Source organism: Thalassophryne amazonica, chromosome 1 (genome assembly GCF_902500255.1).
Source record: "Thalassophryne amazonica chromosome 1, fThaAma1.1, whole genome shotgun sequence".
NCBI lineage: Eukaryota > Metazoa > Chordata > Actinopteri > Batrachoidiformes > Batrachoididae > Thalassophryne > Thalassophryne amazonica.
This window is the reverse complement of record NC_047103.1, coordinates 35,971,468-35,996,253: the sequence shown is the minus strand read 5'-3', so window position 1 is coordinate 35,996,253 and position 24,786 is coordinate 35,971,468. Positions and strand designations below refer to the sequence as shown.

The following is a 24,786-nucleotide window of genomic DNA, read 5'->3' as shown; positions in this document are numbered from 1 at the left end:
TTGCCACTCAGGCCTATTGTATGTAGCACAGATTCCATCACATACAATTTGGCCAAGCACCTCAAGTGGATTTTGGCTCCTCTAGTGGGTAACTCAGACCACCATGTGGAGAACACACAAGATTTTGTGAACAAAATCAAGGACCTGCAGCTGGAGGCAGATGAAACTATGATGTCATTTGATGTGACTTCGTTGTTCAGCTGCATCCCCACCGCTGAGGCCATCTCAGCTGTGAGGCAGAGACTGCTGGAAGATGTGTCTCTACCTGAAAGGACCAAACTCACACCAGACCGCATCTGCCAACTCTTGGAGATCTGTCTTAACACCACGTATTTCCTGTTTAGGGGGAATTACTACAGGCAGATCCATGGTTGTGCGATGGGGTCTCCGGTATCCCCCATTGTGGCCAATCTGTACATGGAGCGAGTGGAGAAGACAGCCTTGACGTCGTTCACGGGCATCTCTCCCAGTTACTGGTTCAGATATGTCGATGACACATGGGTTAAAATCAAGCAACAGGAGGTCGAGGACTTTACAGAACACATCAATTCGGTGGACGCCAATATCAAGTTCACACGTGAGGATGCCAGAAACAACCATTTAGCCTTCTTGGACTGTGATGTTAACGACTGGAGAGAACAGGCAGCTCCAGACAGAGGTTTACAGAAAACCCACTCACACTGACCAATATCTGCTCTTTGGCTCAAACCACCCCCTTGAACACAAGCTCGGGGTGATCAGGACTCTTCAACACAGAGCCCTACAGGTGCCCACAACTGCAGAGGGAAGGGCTAAAGAGCAACAACTTGTCCGGAAAGCCCTCACAGTATGTGGGTACCCACGTTGGTCCCTGGACAAAGTGCAGAAGTCCCAGAAAACAAAGAGACCAGATAGACAGGAGACAGAGACAAGAAGAAGAGGAGTGTCTCTCCCTTATTTAGCAGGAGTAGGGGAAAAACTACAGAGGATCTTCAGACAGCACAAAATCCCAGTTTACTTTAAACCAGTCAACACCTTGAGACAGAAATTAGTTCACCCTAAGGACAGGATCCCTAGTTACAAACAGAGCAATGTAGTGTATCATATCAGATGTCAGGAAAACTGTAATGAACACTACATAGGTGAGACGAAGCAACTTTTACAAAATCTTAGCCAGAGAGAAGAAATGGTTTGAGAGAGGTGTCAAGGAAGCATTCTTTGTAAAACAGTTGAAACCCAGCCTTAACCACGGAGCGGGTCTCAGACATGCTTTGTCCCCTGTTTACAATGTGGTACTCAGGTCAAAGCAGTTTCAGTCTTTTGTTCGTGGTAATGAGTCATTCACGTCATCAGGAGAGAGTCGTCAAGGGAGCCATCAGGGGAGGCTTCCGTCCTGTCATTAGGAGAGTGCTAACTAGAGCACAATAGGTGCTAATTAGAGCTATTGTATAGTCACTAGCCTATAGCAGTCAGCCTCTCGATAGGTGGGGTCTAGTTAGGTTAAAAAACTCCAGCTTTTGTTGGCTTCTGGTTTATTCTTCTCTACAAGAGTCAAGACAGAAGTCAGACTACCAGAGCAAGAATTTTAGCTGAGGAAGCTTCTGTGATTTTAAGCGAAACGTCCTCACGTCAAGCAACCCAGTCCAGTCGAAGATTCAAGCTTTTCTACTATGGAAACCACCTGGACAACTGAGAGCCTACACAGTATCTGCTAACGTTAAGAAATGAGGCACAGACTAATTCCAAAGTTTACATTAGTGTGATGTCATGTTATGATGACTCGTTTTTAAGTGATAACTGTTTATTTTGATGCAGTCATGGTAAAAGCAGCAGCTGTGAGAAGATCTAGTTCACCTGCACAGCCATTAGTCATAAGGCAGCCTGTTTATAACAATCCCTGCTCAAGGCTCAGCTTTGTGCAGCTTTTAAGTAATATAACTGAAAAATCTAAAAAATACATCTGTGTGATCAGGCAGCCTGAGAAAAACATCATGGAGACATTCCACGTCCATGTTCACAGTGGCAGTAAAAGAGCTGAGAGGTGAACGCTAAAACAGCGTGCTGCTGCGCACACATCCAGATCCAACTCCGACAGACTCTCTCGAAGTAAAATAACAATAAAGCCTACCAGCTCCACTGAGGAGAACATTCTATAAATGCAGAAAAAACTGAACAGGTGAGTCATCTGCTTGTAGAATATGATTTCCAAATATAAAGTCCACACTGCCAAAGAAGCCCTCACACCCGCATCGCACCCGATCGCCAGAGAACAATACAGGTCCACTATAAGTCCTCACACACGGATTGTCAGCCAGAGAACATGTCCAGGTCCACTATAAGTCCTTATGCACAGACTGTGTGTGCGATTGCCAGCTGTCGTCAGCTCCTCAAGTTCTCAATTCTGGCAAAAAAAAAAAAGAGTCCCAAAGTTTTTGTATTGTTTTCCATGTAATAAACATATAAGGGATTTTGTACAGATTTTTCGCTCACATCAGATAAAATGTCCCACCCAATCGCAATGTATTTCCATTAAAAACTCAGAGCAGTCTGGATGTGCACAGTAACAGAGGTACAAATTAAAGTTCAGTGCTCTGACACTCGCCGATTTGTCGAAAGCGGGAGAGGAATGATTAAAGTCTGTCCGTTTAGTTTTTTCAAATGGTGCTCCGACTCGGACCCACAGTCTGGATGTGCACCTTTTAAATTTGACACTTTTCTGCTTTTACTCGTTCGTCTGCCATCACTTTATAATAGTTTCTGCAGTGCACATGCTGATAAATGGATCAGAAAAGTCTGCACATTTACAGCACAAAGTTGGTAAAAGAGGAAAATGTACAGATTTGGAGATGATGATTGTAGAAAGAAAAACTTGTTGAGGGTAAAATTAGTCCATAATAAAGCATAATCCAGAGACGGAGTACTTTAAAACTGTCACGCACATCAATGTATGACACGGAGGTACAGAGCTGCAGCTGCATAAATCAGGCTTTAAATTAATTAAATAGAGCATCATAAATTGTAAATTTATGTAAATTTGATAGCTTAACTATTTTTATATTTATTTTTGATAGCACCTGTACCTGGATGTGTTGCTGTATGTGGTTAAATGATTTAAAAAAGTGTTGAAAACATTAAAGCTCCATTCAGTAGTTCAGCGCGGTTAGACCCAAAATGGTGCCATGTTCTGAGCTGACGCCACTCTCTAATCAAGGCCCTCTAGGACCGGGGTGATCTGCTCATTCGCTGGCTGATGCCAGAGTGCTGCCATCTTGGTTAGCGTCTGACAACCAGACATCAATAAAAATCAATGTGGGCATGATCAATGTTTTGAAGAGTTTCAGGATAAATGTGCATCTTCTGTGCTTTTACTGTGCTGTTACATTTATTCAAACTCGGCCCCATATTTGTACAGCCACTATTTGTCAAAACAAATACAGAAGAGGATCAGACTATTTATATATAGACTTTAATGAATTTGTTCATGCCTGCAACGACACGAGATACAGATATAGTCTGATCCTTAATTAGTGTCATTATGAAGTTAAAGATGGGAAATAATCATCGCATCATATTAAAAATATTAATATTAAAGGCGGCTCTTGACCCACCTGCGGCGCCACTTTTATGGAGCGCTTCTTCGCGAAAATATAAATAAAATGAAACAGCCACACCAGCCAGGGTGAAAGAAAGATTATTTAATAATTTCTGGACCAAGTTGAAAGAAATATGAAAAGACAACACTGAAATATGGAGTATATCATAGAGAAATTAATCTCATTCATGTATATTCTTATATTAGTAGAATGTACAATGTCAAAGTGACTGTCATGTGACCCACCAAATTGAGAGAGAAAGCATTTCCATTCTATGCATTGGCTCTTACAGATGGAAACCTGATGTGAAGAAAAAATTAAAATGGGATAACTTGAGACTTCTGAAAGTGAGACTTTGAATTGAATCGCAAAACCAGTGGTGAAATATTTCTCACGACAAAGCATTCAAGCAGTAAAACTGAAGTCACTACTTTACAGAATACAGATCAATACTTAAAAATAAATCATTTTCTAACCTTTTTTCAGAAATTTTAGTCATTTCCCTACATCATTAATATTACATATAATACACACTTATGAAAGCTCACTCCACAATTTATTTTTTATTTATTTAGCCTTTATTTAACCAGCTGACATTCCTTTGTCAGCTTGTCAATGCACCCGAAGGCTGCACAAAACAGCATTTTCAGATCACTTTAACCCAAGTTTAAGTCAGCGCTTCATAGATTTCTATTTAATCTAATGCCTATTGATGCAGAATAACGCTCAGCAAGATGGCGGCTGCCTGGCAACAGCTCACAGGCTGGATCCGCCATCTAGAGGATTAAATAGAAATCGATGGTATAAAGCTTACATTGTTGTGCTGCCTTGGTGTGTTGCCCACCCTTTCTGTTTCCTGCAGGCACCGCCTCATGGAGCTGATGGCCTACACCTGTGCACAATCATCACCACCTGTATTTATACCATGGTTCATCCACTCCACATTCGCCAGAAACTCCATTGTCCTTAGCACCCACTGACCCTTGTATCTGCCAGAATATTTCCATGTCTGCATGTTCTCCAGTTTTAGATCTAATACCCTCTCCATCTTTGTTCCCAGACAATTTAGTCAGCTTCATGGGCGGCCATCTGATTCCAGTTTCCAGACCTGTTCCAGCCCATGCCTACTGATTCCAGTGACCTCCTCCTATTTCATAATTCCATTTATTCCTGTGCTCATTATTGCAATAAATTGTTATGCTGTGTTTACACATAACAACAACAAGTCACGAATGCCACAAAGTATACATTCTTGCCCGCTGATCACGAATGTGATGATTTGGGGCAGAGGCATCAGGTGTCCTCAGGAACTGCTGCAACCTGTTACGCATTACGACTAATGGCATGTGTTGCTGGCGAATTATCAGGAACCATTACGCACGGTCAAGAACAATGTTCTGTTCATCGTTACCTTCTGTCACGTTGTGAATGAGGCGAATTGTCTCCACACACACACCTATATTCATCCATCAGTTGCTGGACAATTGAGATCACTCCAGTTTGCTCCTCAAAATCCACAGCAGAAGAACTTTGTGACTGCATGCTTAGTTGGGCTCTGTGCCATGGAGAGATGCAGAGAGGAGGAGGAGACGGAGAGAGCCAGATGTGTGGCTCCAAGCGGCTCTTGTCTCACGCATTTTCCCAAACATCAGGCACAGCAGCAGCAGGTGGAACACCTGCAGGAGTGCAATGATGAGCAATGGAACAAAACTTTTAGCCAACTTGGCGTCACTGAAGCTCGGCCATAATATGCATGCTGTAAACAAAGAAAGTCACAATGTAGCAGCAGAAGCAAGATTTTTAAAACCAGCATGCTGAGTAAATATAATTTTTTTTAATCTGACCTGTTGCTTCCTTTGAGCCGGATTCATCGTCCCAGCCTGCTGAAAACTGTTATCCACACAAGACACCATTGTTTTGGAAGACAGCATCTGGAAATACTTTAATTGCTTATCGGGGAAATTGCTTCTGAATAAATGCAGGGTGGCTTTCATAGATAGATAGACAGATAGATATGTAATTCCCAGCCCAGTCTCACATTTTTTTTTCGTGCTCCCGTGACAAAATTAGTTAAATTTTCGTGACGGAGCTTTTTTTTAAACTCACTATTCCTAACCCTACTCCCACCCCCAACCCTAACCTTAAGCATAACTCCTTCCCCCACCCCAACCATAACCACCACGAACACCCCCCCACCCGCTTCACTTTTAATTTCGTGCAGCAATCACGGAATGAATGAGAATAAATTTGTGCTGCCGTGACGAAAATGAGGCGCTTTTCGTCACAATATCACGAACCCCCTTACATTAATGTATATTTCGTGCTGCTGAAACACGACTTGCCGTGAGACCAGGTTGGTAATTCCATATCCTTTCAATAGGATTCTAACCAGTGTAGTGCTCTGTCAGAAAGTCCAACCCAGTTTTCAAAAACTCTTTTGTTAAAACAATGTGACTACCAATGAAGATCTGCAGCATTTTAATATTGTCTTCTGTATACTAAGCATGGTGGTCCCATTTTTTTGTCCTGAATATTCTCTGCATCTGTTCACCTCACACATGCTCTCAATCTTCCCATTTCCTCTGTAGTTATGGACGCACATCATGTCTCTTTCACAAATGATATACCGCCAATTTCTGCCTGATGGCGTTTTCACCTAGCGAGTATGAATCCGTCCAGCTTCCATGTGTGACATTCAATGCATTGTCACTGAGCACTGCTTTGTTTTCATCCATTAGTTAGGTCATTAAAAATGATCTGAAGATGTTTTCTAGGGCAAAAACATCCACAGATTCCAAATCTGCCATCACATTTGCGCCAGCTGTTATGGTTCAGATGCTACGGGCCCTGTTAGACACCGAATATAGCGCTCAGGCAGCCCCCCCCCCCAAAAAAAACCCCTCCATAAAAACAGTATAGTTTTGTGAAAGCTTTACTTCTTAATTATTGCAGAGAAATGTCAGCATGTTTTTATTACACTTTATTTCCATTCTTTCCAGTCTTTCCTTGAATTTCATGCATTCTCATAATTTATTATAATCTGTCATTCCCATCATACAACCCCAATTCCAACGAAGTTGGGACATTGTGTAAATACAATGATCTGCAAATCCTCTTCAACCTACATTCATTTGAATACACCATAAAGACAAGATATTTAATGTTCAAACTGATAAACCTTATTGTTTTTGTGCAAATATTTGCTCATTTTGAAATGGACGCCTCCAACACGTTTCAAAAAAGCTGGGACAGTGGTATGTTTACCACTGTGTTACATCACCTTTTCTTCTAACAACACTCAATAAGGCTTTGGGAACTGAGGACACTAATTGTTGAAGATTTGTAGATGGAATTCTTTCCCATTCTTGCTTGATGTACGACTTCAGTTGTTCAACAGTCTGGGATCTCTGTTGTTGTATTTTGCGCTTCATAATGCGCCACATGTTTTCAATGGGCGACAGGTCTGGACTGCAGGCAGACCAGTCTAGTACCTGCACTCTTTTACTACAAAGCCACGCTGTTGTAACACATGCAGAATGTGGCTTGGCATTGACTTGCTGAAATAAGCAGGGACGTCCCTGAAAAAGATGTTGCTTGGATGGCAGCATGTGTTGCTCCAAAACCTGGATGTACCTTTCAGCATTGATGGTGCCATCACAGATGTGTAAGTTGCCCATGTCATGGGCACTAACACACTCCCATACCATCACAGATGCTGACTTTTGTACTTTGCGCTGGTAACAATCTGGATGGTCCTTTTCCTCTTTTGTCCAAAGGATACAACGTCCATGATTTCCAAAAACAATTTGAAATGTGGACTCATCAGACCACACCACACTTTTCCACTTTGCATCTGTCCATTTCAAATGAGCTCGGGGCCCAGAGAAGGTGGTGGCATTTCTGGATGTTGTTGATGTATGGTTTTCACTTTGCATGGTAGAGTTTTAACTTGCACTTGTAGATGTAGCGACAAACTGTGTTAACTGACAATGGTTTTCTGAAGTGTTTCTGAGCCCACATGGTAAGATCCTTTACACAATGATATCGGATTTTAATGCATTGCCGCCTGAGGGATCAAAGGTCACGGGCATTTAGTGTTGGTTTTCGGCCTTGCCGCTTACGTGTAGAAAGTTCACCAGAGTCTCTGAATCCTGGTTATATTATGGACTGTAGATGATGGAATCCCTAAATTCCTTGCAATTGAACATTGAGAAACATTGCTCTTAAACTGTTGGACTATTTTTTCATGCAGTTGTTCACAAAGTGGTGATCCTAGCCCCATTGTTGCTTGTGAATGGCTGAGACTTTTGGGGATGCTCCTTTTATACACAATCATGACACTCACAATTAGTGTCCTCAGTTCCCAAATGCTTATTGAGTGTTGTTAGAAGGAAAGGTGATGTAACACAGTGGTAAACATACCACTGTCCCAGCTTTTTGGAAACGTGTTGCAGGCATCCGTTTCAAAAAGAGCAAATATTTGCACAAAAACAATAACACTGATCAGTTTTAACATTAAATATCTTGTCTTTGTGGTGTATTCAATTAAATATAGGTTGAAGAGGATTTGCAAATCATTGTATTCAGTTTTTATTTACATTTTACACAATGTCCCAACTTTATTGGAATTGGGGTTGTACTTCAGTATACACAAGGTGGCGCTGTTACTGCTGCAAATGTGTTTTACTGTCACTGTAACAGATAAATTTTCTTGACAACTTCACAACATAATCAGAAAAAATTAAAAGTTACATCCATTTTCATTACACTACAGAGTCAGTCATTTCATAATTGTTGTTGGCAGGTTCCTCGCTTGCGAGGATAGTGGGAAGGCCTTTTTTTTTTTTAGTTTATTTTCTACAAGCCCTCTGGTGGCTAAAAAGTCCGATGCGGGATGCACAAGACCTGTTACACTTGGGGCAAATGAACACTTGAGTAGGCTGGGCTTGTGCTGCTGCCTGCTCTTTCTGTCTTTGACGCTTCTGGCGTGAGGCCTCACTTCTTTCTGCCTCAAACTTCAGGCTGGCGGATTTGATGCTGGAACGCCAGCTGAGTCTATCTGTAGCTAGATGCTGCCATGACTGATGCTGAATGCCTGCAAGGGAGAGCTGTTTCTTCAGCTGGTCCTTATAGCGCTTTTTGGGGGCCCCTTGGTTTCGTCTCCCTTCCTTGAGCTCACCAAAGAGAATTAATTTTGGCATGCGTGTATCATCCATCCTGGCTACGTGACCTGCCCAACGAAGCTGTTGTTTGAGTATAATAGACTCCATGGTGGGCAATTTGGCTCTGGTAAGGATGTCCTCATTTGAGATGTAGTCCTGCCACTTGATCCCGTAGATGTTTCGGAGACAACGCTGATGAAAGCGTTCCAGTAATCTGATCTGCTGGCGATACAGAACCCAGGTTTCAGCTCCATACAGGAGGGTAGGGACCACAATGGTTCTGTAGACCTGCACTTTTGTGGAAAGGCGCAGTGCATGATTCTGCCAGACTTTCTTTGAGAGTCGACCAAAAGAACGGCTGGCCTTGGCAAGGCGACTGTCTAGGTCCTTGGCAACAGATGCATCGTTTGAGATAACACTACCGAGATACGTGAAGTGCTCTACTGCATTCAGGCTGGTACCTTCGATGTTGATTTAGGGTGGGGTATATGGTGTATGGGGGACCGGTTGATATAGCACTTCTGTCTTTCTCAGGCTGATGGTGAGGCCGAAGGCTCTTGCTGCTTCAGCAAAACAGTTGACAATGTGCTGCAAGGCTTGCTCTGTATGGGCGACGAGGGCGCAGTCATCTGCGAAGAGCAGCTCCATGATTAGCTGTTCTGTGATTTTAGTGTGGGACAGAAGGCGCCGCAAGTTAAACAGACTTCCGTCGGTTCTGAAGCGGATATAGATGCTGTCTGTCAAGTCTTCTTTGGCCTCACGAAGCATCATGCTGAAGAAGATGGAGAACAGAGTGGGCGCGAGGATGCAACCTTGTTTGAAGCCATTTGAGATGGGGAAGCTGCCAGACAGAGTCCTGTTGTACTTCACTTGTCCCATCTGGCCTTCATGCAGCTGGCAGATGATGGTGAGGAGCTTTGGAGGGCAGCTAAGGCGTGCAAGAATCTTCCACAAACCCTCACGACTGACCGTGTCAAAAGCCTTGGTTAGGTCTATGAAGGCTGCATAAAGGGCCATGTTCTGTTCTCTGCACTTCTCCTGGATCTGTCTCAGGATGAAGATCATGTCGGTGGTTCCCCTGTTGGCCTGAAATCCGCACTGACTCTCAGGAGTATTTTCATGCGCTATGGTAGGGGTAAGCCTGTTGAGCAGCACTCAAGCCAAAATCTTACCTGCTATTGAGAGGAGAGTGATGCCCCGGTAATTAGAACAGTCGGACTTGTCGCCCTTGCTCTTGTACAGGGAGACAATGACCGCATCCCGAAGGTCATGTGGAACCATTTCTTTTTCCCAGCAACTGGAGAAGAGAAACTGAAGCTTGTCCAGGATTGCCTCACCTCCATTTTGGTACACCTCTGCTGGGATGCCATCTATGCCAGGAGACTTCCCTGGATTCAGCTGCGTGGTGGCCTTTTGGATCTCTTCAAGTGTTGGGGGGTCATCAAGTTCCCATTTCACCTCCACCCGGGGAATCTTCTCGATTGATGACTCTTGCACAGTGCGCTTGTCACTGAAGAGGTTTTCAAAGTGTTCTGACCAACGCTGCATAATGGTTTCCTTGTCCGTCAGAAGGGTGGAGCCGTCTGAGGAGCGCAGGGGTGCTTGCACTTGATGTGCTAGCCCATGGATGGTCTTAAGGGCTTCATAAAAGGAGCGCATGTCTCCGGCATCGGCATGTTGTTGTGTCTTCTCCGCAAAAGATAGCCACCAGTCATTCTGCAGTATGCGGAGCTTGCTTTGCAGTGTGGAGCAGGCATTTCTGTAAGCTGTCTTGGCAGAGTGGTCATCAGGTTTAGCTAAAAGAGTCTTGTGGCATGCACGTTTCTTTTCTAGTAGTTCCTGGATTTGTGCATCAGACTCATCAAACCAGTCTTTATTTTTCCTGGCTGAGAAGCCCACTACTTCTGCTGCCGTCGCCTGAAGGATGGTCTTTAATCTCATCCACTGTTGTTCAGGGTCGTCAGGCAGGCCTTCTTCTCCACCCAGTCTCTCCTCTAGTTTGGCCTGGAGCTCCATTTTTGTGTCTATGTCTTGCAGCTTGTGGACTTGTAGCTTCTTAAACTGTGGGCCTTTCTTCTTAGGAGGGGGCTTGAAAGTGAAAGCAATCTTGGAACGGACCAAGCGATGATCCGTATAGCAATCCGCGCTAGGCATCACTCTGGTATGTAGTACGTCTCTTCTATCACGCTGTCGCATCAGAACATAGGTCCAGAAGGTGCCAATGTTTGGAGCGTGGGTGTCTCCAGGTTGCTTTGAATCTCTCTTTCTGTTGGAACAGGCTGTTGGTGATCGTCAAGTCATGTGCAGAACAGAACTCCAGCAGCAAGCAGCCATTGTCATTACAGTTGCCTATGCCATGTTTCCCTAGCACGTCCTTCCATACATCAGAGTCGCGGCCCACTCTGGCGTTGAAATCTCCCATGATGAGGACCTTGTCCTGGGTGTCGACACACTGTAGAAGGTTGTGCAGATCGCTATAGAAAGCCTCCTTAACTCCGATGTCGGCCTGCATGGTTGGGGCATACACACTAACAATAGTGGCAAAATCCTTGTTGTTGATGGGGAGCCGGAGTGACATGAGTCGGTCAGAATGTCCAACTGGCAAACTGTGTAACTTATGTGCTATGGCGCTCTTAATCATGAACCCGACCCCTGAGAGTCGATGATCTTCTTTAGCCGTCCCTGACCAGAACAGTGTGTAGCCTGTGCCTTCCTCGGTGAGTGACCCTTGGTCTGCAAAGCGCACCTCACTGAGTGCAGCAATGTCTATGTCAAGCCTTGCTAGCTCTTTGGCGACTAAGGCTGAGCGTCTTCGAGGACGATCGCTATTGTCTGAGTCCATCATTGTGCGTACATTCCAGCACGCAATTTTCAGGTTCTTTGTTTTTCTTTTCGCACCGCGTGTAGTGATGCCCGTTGGCAGCAGTGAGCCAACCGCGTCTAGTGAGACAAGCCATGTTTAGACCACCTTTTCTAGGTCTGTCTCCATGTGGAGCAAGCAGGGCTATCCCTAAACAGGGCTGCTTGGTCACCCAGGGCCCTGCCGGATGATCCTGTTGTCTCGGGTCAGCAATCAAATGACCATAGCTCCTGAGCCGCCTGCATGCAGGATCGAGACTGCAGCTCCCAGTGCCATCATGCACCTGCTGTTTTCGCCTCTTCCCATCGCTGCAGGGCTTTCCTTCCCGCCTGCGCTCGTTGCTTAAAGTGGGGATCAGCTCGCACACACCAATTCCACTCTTTAGGCAAGGTGGCACGCCACAGTGGCACAGACAAGCTGAGACGGCTGTGGCAACCACCAGGCTGTAGGTTTTACATCAGAGTGACCTTCTCCTAGCCTCTGGCTAAAGAACCTTCCTCGGAGGCACGGGGGCAGTAACCCAGGCTGGGGGTTTAACATCAGGGTTTTCCTTCCCCTAGGTGGACCGCCTTAACAGGGCTAATGAGTCCCATCTACCCACTGCTATAACCCAGTCAGCTGGGAGGCTCGTGATGGCGGGAGCGCCTAGATCCCGTATAGAACATGGACCTACCACTGCCATATTAGGACTTAAAAAAGATGAAGTTTAACCTTCTTAAATAAGGAAGGGTTCCGTGTGTCTGTTATACCTGCTACTTCAAAATGCGTTGAAAGCTTTCTTTCGGAAAGTAATTCGTTGTCTCAGTATACTGCTGCATGCTTTCCTGGGTCAGGGACTCACGATTAGTGCACTCTTTCTTCACCGCCCAAAGGACGGGTACTTTGCTAGTGTATATATAAAATGACAGCTGTTCACGAGGACTGCTACAAAAGAAACAAATAGAAGACCCTCATATGCTGCTGTAAGTAATGCCAGCAACAACCAATTCTACTTCTGAGCCTTGACAAAACAAAACAAAAAAATCAAATAAAGCAGTGATCAGACAGGGACAGGTTACAACAGGTCACGTCTGGGAGCATGTGTTAACACAGCATGTTGCCACATTCATAGCATTCAAAATGGGGAATTCAAATAATGCGTCCACTGGCACAGATTCAAACATCAGCTAAAGTGACATGCGCATTCTCACTGATACATTTTATATATATATATATATATATATGTGTGTGTGTGTGTGTGTGTGTGTGTGTGTTTGTGTGTGTGTGTTTTAGCAAAAACAGTTAAATGTGGCTGCAGTGATGTAAAAATACACATAAATAATATTGTTTGAGAAAGATCCACTAAAAATACAGAGGTAAATAAGACATAGTATTAGCTAGATAAAATCACTTTCAAGGGGACCAATTTAAAGGAAACCAGCTTGTACAGCACCAGATCAATAAAAATTCCCATGCACAGCTGACATTTTTAATGCCCTTGCACACTTTTCCCCAGTAGGTTTCAAAGTTATGAGTCATTTAAACCAAAGGTAAGAAAGAAAACTTTGAAACATTGTTTGTTTGAAACCACTCAAGATTTTCTATGAGAAATATTTCTTTGTATACTTTAAAGTAGAGAAAAGGTCCAGTCAGTCTGTTAATTTGCCTGCACAGTTTGACTTTTCTAAGCTAATGACCAAAGCAATTCTTTGCAATCCTTCTCTGGGAACTCCTAACCAAAACCTGTTCCACCTGATCATCTGGCTCATAACTCTTTTTGCTCTGTATGCACCACTCTGCATTTAATCATTAGTGATCGATCTCTGCTCCCCTCCGCAGCATGTCTTTTTCCTGGTTCTCTCCCTCAGCCCCAACCAGTCCCAGCAGAAGACTGCCCCTCCCTGAGCCTGGTTCTGCTGGAGGTTTCTTCCTGTTAAAAGGGAGTTTTTCCTTCCCACTGTAGCCAAGTGCTTGCTCACAGGGGGTCGTTTTGACCGTTGGGGTTTTACATCATTATTGTATGGCCTTGCCTTACAATATAAAGCGCCTTGGGGCAACTGTTTGTTGTGATTTGGCGCTATATAAAAAAAAAATTGATTGATTGATTGATAACTGCAACTGAAGTGAAAGTAAAAAAAAAAGCCACATGGACTGAAAACAACACTTTCTGCTTGGTTCTGTCTTCACAAGAGGCCCAGTAAAAATAAATAAATAAATCACCAAATAAAAGTTAATGGTGCATGTGGAAAACACATGATAATAATGACCAAGGTTTATTTCCACCATCTTTCCACAGATGAAGGGTTATAAACGTGAGTCGAGTGATGTTTGAGGAGTATACAAAAAGATCTTAAAATATAGAGAACAGTAAGAACTACAAGGTTTTTAAAATCAGACAACTATTGCTTCTACAGTTTAATGAACTTTTCAATGATGATCTCGCCGTCCAGATCTGTTAAAGTCAAGCTGATCCAAAACATGGGTAATAATACCCACGTCACTCTAGAGCACAAATGAACCCGAATGCTGTTTAAATGAGGATTTGAATGATAGTTGTGCAAATTTGAGCTGCACTCGTACAGCATTCTTACAGCAGTCAGCACATTCGTGCGACCAGAACACGTGCACTCAACATTTGTGTTGCGCTCGTGTTGGAAAACATTCCATTGGTGATCAAATTGCAGTCGTACTGCATGCTGACTGTCGTATGAATGCGGTATGACATATGTATGGCATTTCATACACAATTTGAACCATTCAGACTGCATTTTAGGGACTGCACGAAGTGCTTGAGCACATCAAATCCTGGCCAAATGTCTCGACCGTTCTCCCCTCACACGAGAGCACAAATGCTGTACGAGTGGATATTTGACAGTTGACAGTTGAGTGGCTGCATGACTGTGCCCAACTGTTTAGACTGCTCCCTGAATGCTGCCTGACGTTTTCAAATGCACCTCGACATTTACAGTCTGACAGCAACTGGGGTCATTTGGCCTCTAGTGTGACGGGGTATAAGATATGGTTTCCCATGGGGCAGCGCAGAAGTTTAGTGGGTAACACTGTTTCTTCACAGCGAGAAGGGCCCAGGTTCACCTTCAACCTTGTCCTTTCTGTGTGGAGTTTGCATGTTCTCCCCATGTTTGGGTTGGTTCCCTCCAGGTGCTCTGGCTTCCTCCCATTTCCAAAGACATGCAGGTGAGATGTATTGGTATCAGGCTTGGTGTTGACAACTGGCAGGACACAAATGCAGAACAAAAACTCACAGCTCTGTAGGCTTAACTCTTTTACTGGGTTGGTTAGCTGGGGTCGGTACACGGCAAGGCAGTCAGACAAGAGCAGAAGTACAACAATCATCAGGCTAGAGACATGGTCGAGAAAAACAAGCAGGTGGTCAAAACACAATGAGGCAAAACGAAGCAAGGCAAAGATACTAGAAAAGGCTGGAAAGAAGGATCACGGCACATCGATCTGGCGAAGGACCAGAGCACAAAGAGAGTCCTAAATACACCCAATTGATGAGCTGCAAATCAAGGACAGGTGTGAGGGGAAGCGACTACTTGTAGAACTGGGGTGTGGTCAGACAAAGGGAAACGCCCACCACCAAGAGAAAGACAGAGAGAACCCAAGCAGAAAGCAACAGGCAAAGAACCGACAACACCCAAAAATAAGACAAAATGTACAATAAAACAGAGCACAAACCAAAACCTAACAATTGGGGACTTTAAATTGATCGTGTGTAGGAGTGTGCATGTGTTTATCCGCACCGTGCCTCTCATCCAGTGACGGCCGGGATAGGTTCCAGCAAACCCCCCCCAAATTGGAACAAAGGTTCAGAAAATGGATGGGTGTTTTCCAATGTATTGAGCCAAAATTCAACTTCAAACTACAGTAAATGTAATCAGAGAGCACACAGCAAGGCCACGCCCACATTTCAAAGCATCAGGTATGAGAGAAAATGTTAGACTTTTAAAAACAACCAAGTTACCAACTATAAAATATCTGAACTCTACCATAAAATTGATCATTTTCCTATTTACAGAGTGTTTCAGAAAGAAATTGTATCATTTCATAATCTAATAACTTGACCAATTTTCATTCAAATGATCTCAGATTTTAACAGCATTTGTAGAAACGACTCAAAATTCTATGTTTACTGTTTTTTCTTTTCAGGCATAGAAATGCCATTCACTGGAAAAGGAAAGGTATTTTGTGTGTTACAGGTGAACAAGACTGTGCAGTGTGCGCTTGTGAGAGAATTCACTAAAAATGAACAACTGGAATGCAGATTTGGACATGGCACAAAAAGTTCAAAGAGGAAGGCTGTCTCTGCAGGGCAAAAGGACCTGGACGATCTTTACTATATTTTTTATGTGCAAAGTGAAATCAATCACACAGGGATATAACAGTGGGCCCTCAGCTACTAAATCGAAGGCTTTAATCGTATCATAAGCCTTCAGCGTAAAACACCTGCTGTAAAGGCTGAAGATGTCAGCGTTTTTAATATATGATGTCATGTTATATATAATTTCCTTCAGAAAGAACTTCTCAAACCACAGCAACAGTTTACAAAAACAAAAGTAAAAGTGCAATGTGACACTGGTGACCTTCATTCATTTTTACGGCTGCTGTGAGGAAAATCTTCCCAGCAACAGGTGATGCTTCTCAGCTCACAAGATAAACTGGAAATTACAAAAAACCCCACTGCAAAATATATTCATTGTGTAATATGAATAACAATTAAAATAAGTGTACCTTTTACAATTTGAAAAAGTAATTTAATATAGTGTAACAGTGAATAGTTCAATTTTTGTCATATTTGTAAACAAAATGTTATATTACCGTAATGCTTATACTGTACCATGTACCATAAAAATTCACAAGCACCAGCAGAAAATGTTATATAACAATTCAAGTTTAATGTTTTTAGCATGTAAAACTAATACAGTTGTGAAAACCATTTAAAAATTGCATATTACTTTTACAATTCAAGTGTTAAAGTTCCACAGTTTGGCAATGAACTATTATTACACAATGCTCACAGCAATTTTAAACAGGGTACAGCACATTCATACATATAATTGCTCGTGCTTGAAAATAAAAAAAAAATTTTCTGCTTAAATTTAAGGAACAATTTAAAAAAGTGGCAGCTTCTTGTTGAAACAATCATGAAAGCTGTGAGAGCAAAAAAGGAAAATATTACACACTCAAGATTTCAAACCCATTTTAGTTGCACATTTGTTGTTTTTCACACATGTAAAATTTATCACAGCATTCTCACTAATGTGTTGCATACAGGTGACTCCAAAAGCAGTACTGGACATTGAGAGAGGTGCACGATCCTAAATCAGTTGACAGAGTGACCTGTCGAATAAACAAACTGCATCAAGCCCAGGCCAAACCAGTCTGTTTTTGTCCTTGGAAACCTGGAGATCCTGTTGGTGTGCATGTTACTACCTTCCATGGCAGTCTACAATTCATGTGGGTAAATTTTTCATTCACAAATCAAAGTGCAAGTATTTCTTGTAGCTACAAATCTAACAATTTTATTTTCTGTATTTCAGTCTTTTCAATGATACAAGTACTTTAAGTTAAACTTACATGTTTCTTTTAAAATTGGCGATATAAGTGTCCTTCTAGTTGTTATACATTACATATGTATGTAAAAAATCTAAATGCAATAAATGTAAAAATTACTAAATGTGACAAGTTGGGAGAACTCGCATCACACAGTGATGCAAAGAAGATACCGGACTCATCATAGACTGACGTTTGGTCAAAATTAGGCATTTGTGTCAAAATGTGAGGACTTGTGCCGAGACTGGGTTGGCTTCACCTCAGGGAGCTTTGGTGGAAGATCTCCACTTGTATGCTTTGAGTATCTGCAGGTACATCCATTTCCTCTGCAGAAAGGTGCTCCCTTGAGTCCGTCATGTAAATAGCAATGTGCCAGATTCCAGTGCACCCAGGTGTGAAAGGAAATGGAAGGTGACTTTCAGTCTGATTGGTTCATTTCATTTTTATTTTATGTCCTTTTGTTTTTTCATTCTCTGGTCCCTTTGCCTCTTTTGGCAGAGCTCCACTTCAGTGCATCATGGGCAGTTCAATGCAATTTTGGTCCTTTCAGCCACTGTTGTTTCTTTTAGCTGCAAAAACAAGTGAATAAAAATGCAAAAACAAGTGAATACAAAATGTAGAAAACTGAAGATAACACAAAAACTCATTTGCTGCAGAAATGAACCATTCTTCAAAGTTCTTTTGTTTAGTATCAGCTATGCTTCAAGTCTCCTGACATAAACACAGAAAAGGACATTTTCATGCAGAAATTATTTCTCAACAGTTGGAACCTCAAGAATATTAATCTCATGGATTTGACTGTTTAGAGGATTTTGTTTGTTTTGTAATTTGAAGTTAGATTATTTGTTTGTTTTTTTCTATAATAGTGATTGCAGTGCACATAAATGTCAATCACAAGTAACATTAGTAAATGTACTGCAAAATAAATAACATATGCATAGTTGTGGTGGTAATTTATTTCCAGTACAAACAACATGGGCACCAAGACATTTGGAGACAAAAAGGCATTATTACCTTTTCAAATATGCAGAAATACGTAATAACATAAATTAAACAATAAAGGAAGAAGGTTATTTTACCTGACTTTTTTTTCCAAGCATAAACCACCAACACAGCAAATAATATTATCACCAGTAGAACCACAACGCCTACGATGACTTTTGTGGGATCAGTTTTCTCTGAAAAAGAAAATAAAAATAATTTAGCAGAGTCATGAGTTGATTGAGCCAATAGCATCAAAATATTACACATTTCAAATGTGCATGTTACAGTGTATCAATAATCAAAATGTATTATTCAACCAAAACATTCTCTGTGTCAACTGTTCTACCACCATCATCAACATAAATCTCACAACATTTTATTGATTTGGTTATTTGTTAGAAATATTTACTGCTATTAGAACCTGTTGAATTTAAAATGTCATCGTGGCCAATTCACGCAGAGATTCAAACCCAGTGACTTCAGGATGGTTTTGTTTGGGTGTTAATCAGAATCTGGATGTTGTTCTCATGGATTGTTTCATGTTTGCATTTACATAGAGATGTTTTTAAAAAAAATATGTTTTAAATGAATGATTATGCATTATGATCATTCTCATGTGGAGTTATTCATGTTATTTCAAACTTGCTGTAGTTTATACACAAATTTGAAATAGCACTCTGGCTAGCTGTGATTTGGTCAGTTGGTCAACAGTGAAGAACATTCTGAATCATAAATTCAACAGAAGCAGAGTATTGCTTTTCTCTGAAAGACAAAGGCCCCTGCCTCGGCGAAACCCGATTCACATGCACAGTAGGATTTATGAACAACAGGGAAGTTTCATCCTCAGAATATGTTCCTGCAGCTGGACACATGGCGAGTGCCCTTTATAAACCCTCAGGATTGCACAGCTGCTTTTTGTGAATGATGTCATTCTGAAGGCTTCCTCAGGATGTGACCTCCAGTGGTCTTTAGGGAGGTCTACATTTTCATGTGGAACTGATGGGCTAAAGGTCAAAGCTGAGGGAGTAGAACTCTCCTGGAAAATAATGAATTGCTCCATCTGGGCTGGGAGCGAGTTGCTGTTTCAATTGAAGTGGGGACCTAAGGGTGCATGAGGTCCATCTAGTGTGGAACCAAAAGAATTTGAATGGGTGTATGTAGAAACCCCACTGGACCAAAGACAACAGATCTTCACATGTACTGTATAACAGTATGAAACCAAGATGAACATTTTACGCTGAAAAATTCACTCATAGACCCTCTCTTGAGCCAGTCACCAGTAAAATAGAAAAGAATAGAATAGAATTGTATTTATTGTCATTGTTTGGTGCATATGTGTGTGTAACTGTTGCCACAGTTACTTTTGAAAAGTTACTTTATTTGTTACTTTTTTAGTAAATTTATTCAGTTACTTTATTAGCAGCTGCCGACAACTTGTAACTGATAAGTAATGTAACTCATAAGGTCAGTAGTAATCTGACTTGGTTACTCTTACGATTGCATAATCAGCAAAGTAACTAATAAGCACAGTAACTATAGTTACTTTTCTGAGTACTCAGTCTTAAAAATAACCAAGTTACATGGCTAGTTACTTTATTAGTTACATTCAGCAGCTGCCGGTAAGTTGTCCACAGCTGCTAATGAAGTAACTGTAAAATGTAACTGTTTAAAGTATTTATTTATTTCATTTATATGGCGCCAAATCACAACAAAGCTACCTCGAGGCGCATCAGACAAGTAAGGTATAACCTTACCAACCCCTAGAGCAAGCACACAGGCAACAATGGTAAGGAAAAACTGATGATTTGAGGAAGAAACCTCAAGCAGACCAGACTCAAACAGGCGACCCACTGCCATTCTACTACACATTTGACAATACAAATATACAGTAACTAATAAAGTAACTTTTCAACGTTACTGTGGCAACACTGGGGTGGGAGGCGGGGGGTACAATGAAATTGGGGGTTCTCCTGCAGAGCTACTGTACACAGCAAAAAAAGAAAAACAAGGCATTTTATACACCACAATATGAAATATGTACTGTATCCTGATATATACAGTTGTGCTTATAAAGTTTACATACCCTGGCAGAATATTTGTTTTTTGGACCATTTTTCAGAGAATATGAATGATAACACAAAAACTTGTTTTTCATAGTGGTTGGATGAAGCCATTTATTGTCAAAGAAGTGCATTTATTCTTTTAAAACCATAATGACAAAAGAAACTACCCAAATGACCCTCATCAAAAGTTTAGATCTATTCTATTCTTAATCCCATGTATTAGCGGATGTAATAAACAGCAGGGGGATATGGGTACTTTGAATCCTCATAGGATAATTTCAGGGCCTTTGGTATCACTGAAGCAAGTATTTGGTCTCCTGACTCTCCATAACCTCTTGAGGAGATGCCAGGAACCTTGGAGTTTCTGGACAGGATTTTTCTGGGAGCTTGAGAGTTTCTGGATAGGATTCAAGGGACTTTGGGGTTTGAGGAGGGTCCTTCTGAACCTCTGTGGTGAACTCTGTTATTGCTGAAGAGGGATCTGAAGGAGACCTTAGTATTGCTGAAGAGAGCTCTGAACTGGATGCTAGTATTGCTGAAAAGGGCACTAAAGTCCACCTCAGAGATTTCTAAAGACAGTTCAGAGGGCTCTGAAATTCCTGAAGGGATCTTCAGAATCTGTGGAGTGGAACCTGAAGAGGACTCTGGTGTTCCTGGAAAGGACTCATGGATCTCTGAAACCTCTGGAGGGATCTCTGCTGTATCTGGAAGGGATTTATGAATCTCTGGAGGAATCTTCAGAACCTCTGGAAGGGACACATGGATCTCTAAAATCTCTGGACGGATCTCTGGAACCCTAGAATGGACTCACAGGTCATGAAATTTCTGGACACATCTCCTTAGCTGGCTGAAGGGCTTCAGCCTCCTCCTGAGCTGGCTGGAGAGCCCCAGTTTCTCCCTGACCTGGCACAACTATGCCTGTGATTGCGCCGTGTTCCTCTACCAACATCTTTGCCCAGGTGTCTTGCAGGGTAAGGAACAGTTGAAGATGCACTCTTGTCTCACGGATATTCTTAAGCTTCTCAGGTAGCTGACAGACCTTGGGCTCCTGGCTCAACCATGAACATCAGAGGAGGTGCGTAGCTCCATGGACACACTGGAATCAAGAACCATAGCAATGGACAGAGAACATGGCCGTTGATTTTCCCAGCATTCAGACCGGTAGCTACTGGAGAGGGTCGCCATCCCTGCGTTACTGTAGAAGCAGACTTTGATGGTGGGCCTGTGTGCACAAAATTCAGACTTGTTATTGAATCAGTCATTCCAGTAGGCGGCCCAGTGATGCGGGATGCTGCTGAGAAAACGGCGGAGTGAATCACCTGCCTCATTCTCTTCCATTGGGATGTGGATATCAATTGTATTCCCCCACACAGAAGAGCTGGAGAGCAGGATGTCTGCTGAGCCTGATACATGGGGAATATGTTTTGGGAACTGCAGACCGCTGGCTTGGTGGACAGGGCGGTGGAGATCAGTATCCCAGAAAAGCCATAAATAGTTCTGAAGGTGTCAAGGCCATAATGTTTGTGCTCTGCAGGGTCTGCTGCATGGTCTGGGTGTACTGACACATCCCAGTCTCAGGAACCCTTTAGCAGAGAATGGCCACAGGATCCAGGTAGAAACAAGAGGGCTTTCTCAAGGAGTGAGCTGGTGGAGAACAAAAGCTGCTGAGTCCTGATACAAAAAAAATTCTTGCTCCAAAGGTATCGGCTCTGTTATGCAGCTGGTGTTCCATGATGCATAACACAGAATGGCAGATGCACAACCAAAATGTCCTTGTAACTATCTGCTCTTAACCTAATTGCTTTTCAAAATGGCTGATGCACAACAAAAATGTCCTTGTATTTGGCATGACTATCTGATCTTTTTAAAGCTGTCTAATTGATAAAACCATCTGATCTTTTTATAGATGTCTAATGGATAAAACCAAAGTATTCTCATCTATTTGGAAAAGAATCAGCATGATGGAACACTCTGATTTGTTGCCTGACACGCAGACATACACTATAAAATTTTTACATACTGCCTTGAAAGCAACGTGAGCACACCTGCTTCCGCTTCTCACATCACTTTGCAACCAATTACATAGTCACTGAGTCACGACAGGCTAAAGACTGCCCACATGGGGGCCAGCCTAGGCGCTGAAATAAAAGTTAGTGTAGAGAGGAAATCTGGGCTATTTGTTCCAGATGTTGCATGTGATCTGTTCGAAGACCCCAGCGCTGTAGATGACTCTCTGTATCAGTGTAGGCACCTTTCAATACAACATCTAAACTTTGAAGTCTGTTTCCTGTCAAATTCTTTTTAAGATCACTCACCACATAAAACAATCTAACACAGTTGTCATCCAGGAAAATTACCCCTTTAACTCAGGCTGGGCAGAAGAATAATCAGAATCCAAAAAACAGGATGCAGAATTCCCAGTCTCCAAATAAAAGCATTAATATTCAAGTGAAGTGAATCCCAAAAGACCATGATAAAAACTACTTGTTCAAAAAGTTCTGGTTAAACAATTCTATTTGACAGCAGGTTTAATCAGATGCAAACAGGCTGGCAGAGATCAAACACAGATGTAGCAACACCAGGAAATAATCTGACTGGAAAGTCACTGGAAATACCAGGGACATAGTAATAATTCCAGATGACAAAAAAAATACAAAGAAACAAAGTTGAAACTAAACAGACAATAAAAATAAAATCGAACTGAATAAAAACAAAACTAAAACTCAGAAAAGGGAATACCACAAATATAAAAGTGGAAATCAAACTAACTTTGACACTGCAGAGGACAAAGACAGACAGAAACCATGACAGACTTATACTCCAGTGTGAATTATATATGTTTCCCTCTTCTTAATGCATTTTTTTTTTTTGACAGGTGTGACTTACACTGTAGAAAATACAGTATATACTGGTATATACCGTATTTCTGCATGAATAACAATACTAGTTCTGGCTGATTGTTGTGAGTCACAATGATAATTAAGCAATTACAAAATCATTTGATGTTGTTAGATTTAACAGCAGAGAATAAGTGATAGACTGTTGATCTTACTTTACCTTCTCTCATGCGCAGAATGGTGTTGGTTATGTGTGTTTCTTGGGCGTTACTGAATTTACACGTGTATATCCCCTCGTGTTCTGAAGATAAGGACTCCAACAAGAGCTCTCCTGACTCTGATACATCCTTCACATGTTTCTTCCATTTCTCTAAGGCTGAGAAAGTGCCGTAGGGCTCAAACCGGTTCCCGATAGTCTGACTGTGGTTGAATAGCCAAGTGAGGTTGAAGACTGTCAGTGGGGTGTTTGAGGCAGTGCACGGCACCAACACATCAGCTTTGGCCAAATAAATGATGGGAGCTGAAATACAAACATTACAATCAGAAGCAAAGATCAACACCTGTGATTCAGTTGCACCCGAATACACATTAGTGTTACGTCAGTATGTCAAAATTACAAAAATGGCCACTGAGGAAAAAACTGCAGTGCAATGAATTATACAGAATTTTATTTCACACATAAAACTATGGCAACTACAAAAGGAGACATTTTCTCATAAAAACAATTTAGAACATGTCTACAAAACTTATAAAATGTTTAATTCAGTGGAAATTTAGGTTATAGAACAATGTAAAAGCGGTGTTTAAAAATACATTTTATTGATGTTTCCAGATTTAGAATGATTTCCATTTCATTCATTATTTCCATATCATTTTCAGCTGCTTCGCCGGGTCCAAGTCTGGGTCACGGTGGCAGGAGAGCAAGCAGCTCATTCCACACTTCTCTATCCTTGGGCAAGTCCTGTAACTCTTCCCCGGGATCCCAAGGTGTTCCCAAGCCATTTGGGAAATATTATTTCTCCAGTGTGTCCTGGCTCTTCTCCGGGGCCTCCTCCCAGTGGAATGTGGTTGGAAGAACTCCATACGGAGATGATCAGGAGGCATGTTCACTGGGTGCCGAACCACCTCAGCTGGCTCCTTTCAATGCAAAGAAGCCGCAGCTCTATTCTGAATCCCTCCCAGATAATAGAGCTTCTCACCACGTCCAGGACTGTAAGCCCAGATACTTGACGGAGGAATCTCATTTCCACTATCTGCTATCTTATTCTTACAGTCATTACCCAAAGTTCATGACCATAGGTGAGGACAGGAGCGTAAATCGGCTGGTAAATTGACAGCCTCACCTTCTGGCTCAGCTCCTTCTTGACCACGACTGACCGGTAACTTGCCCCCACCCGTGAACAAGACCCTGAGATACTTAAACTCTTCCACTTGGAGCAGTAACTCCCCGCTAACCCAGAGGAGACAATTCATTGTTTTCTAACAGAGGACCATGTGTTGTGTGGGCCGCTGAAGAGGAGGTACTGCTGGCCCACCACCACAAGATAGCGCCCTGCTTGAAGTGCGGGCTTCAAGCACGAGAGGGCGTCGGCTTTGCTGGAGGTGACAGCTGTCATCAATCAACACAAGCTGTCACCCATCACCACCACTACAAAGACCGGACTGCAACTCCACCTCCTTGCCGAGAAATCAACTACCATTCCGGTAATTTCTCTGCTGACTGACACGTTGTGTAACAATCTAATCTCATTTGCA

General features: G+C 42.3%; 1 long non-coding RNA gene across 1 annotated transcript; it reads right to left on the bottom strand.

The window, feature by feature from the left end:
• Positions 1-6,408: 6,408 nt before the first annotated feature.
• Positions 6,409-15,787, bottom strand: LOC117519248. The gene is made up of 3 exons (XR_004563225.1): positions 15,611-15,787; positions 14,667-14,673; positions 6,409-6,419 (listed from the first exon to the last, which is right to left on the bottom strand). It is a non-coding gene; the product is annotated as an uncharacterized LOC117519248 (long non-coding RNA).
• Positions 15,788-24,786: the final 8,999 nt, after the last annotated feature.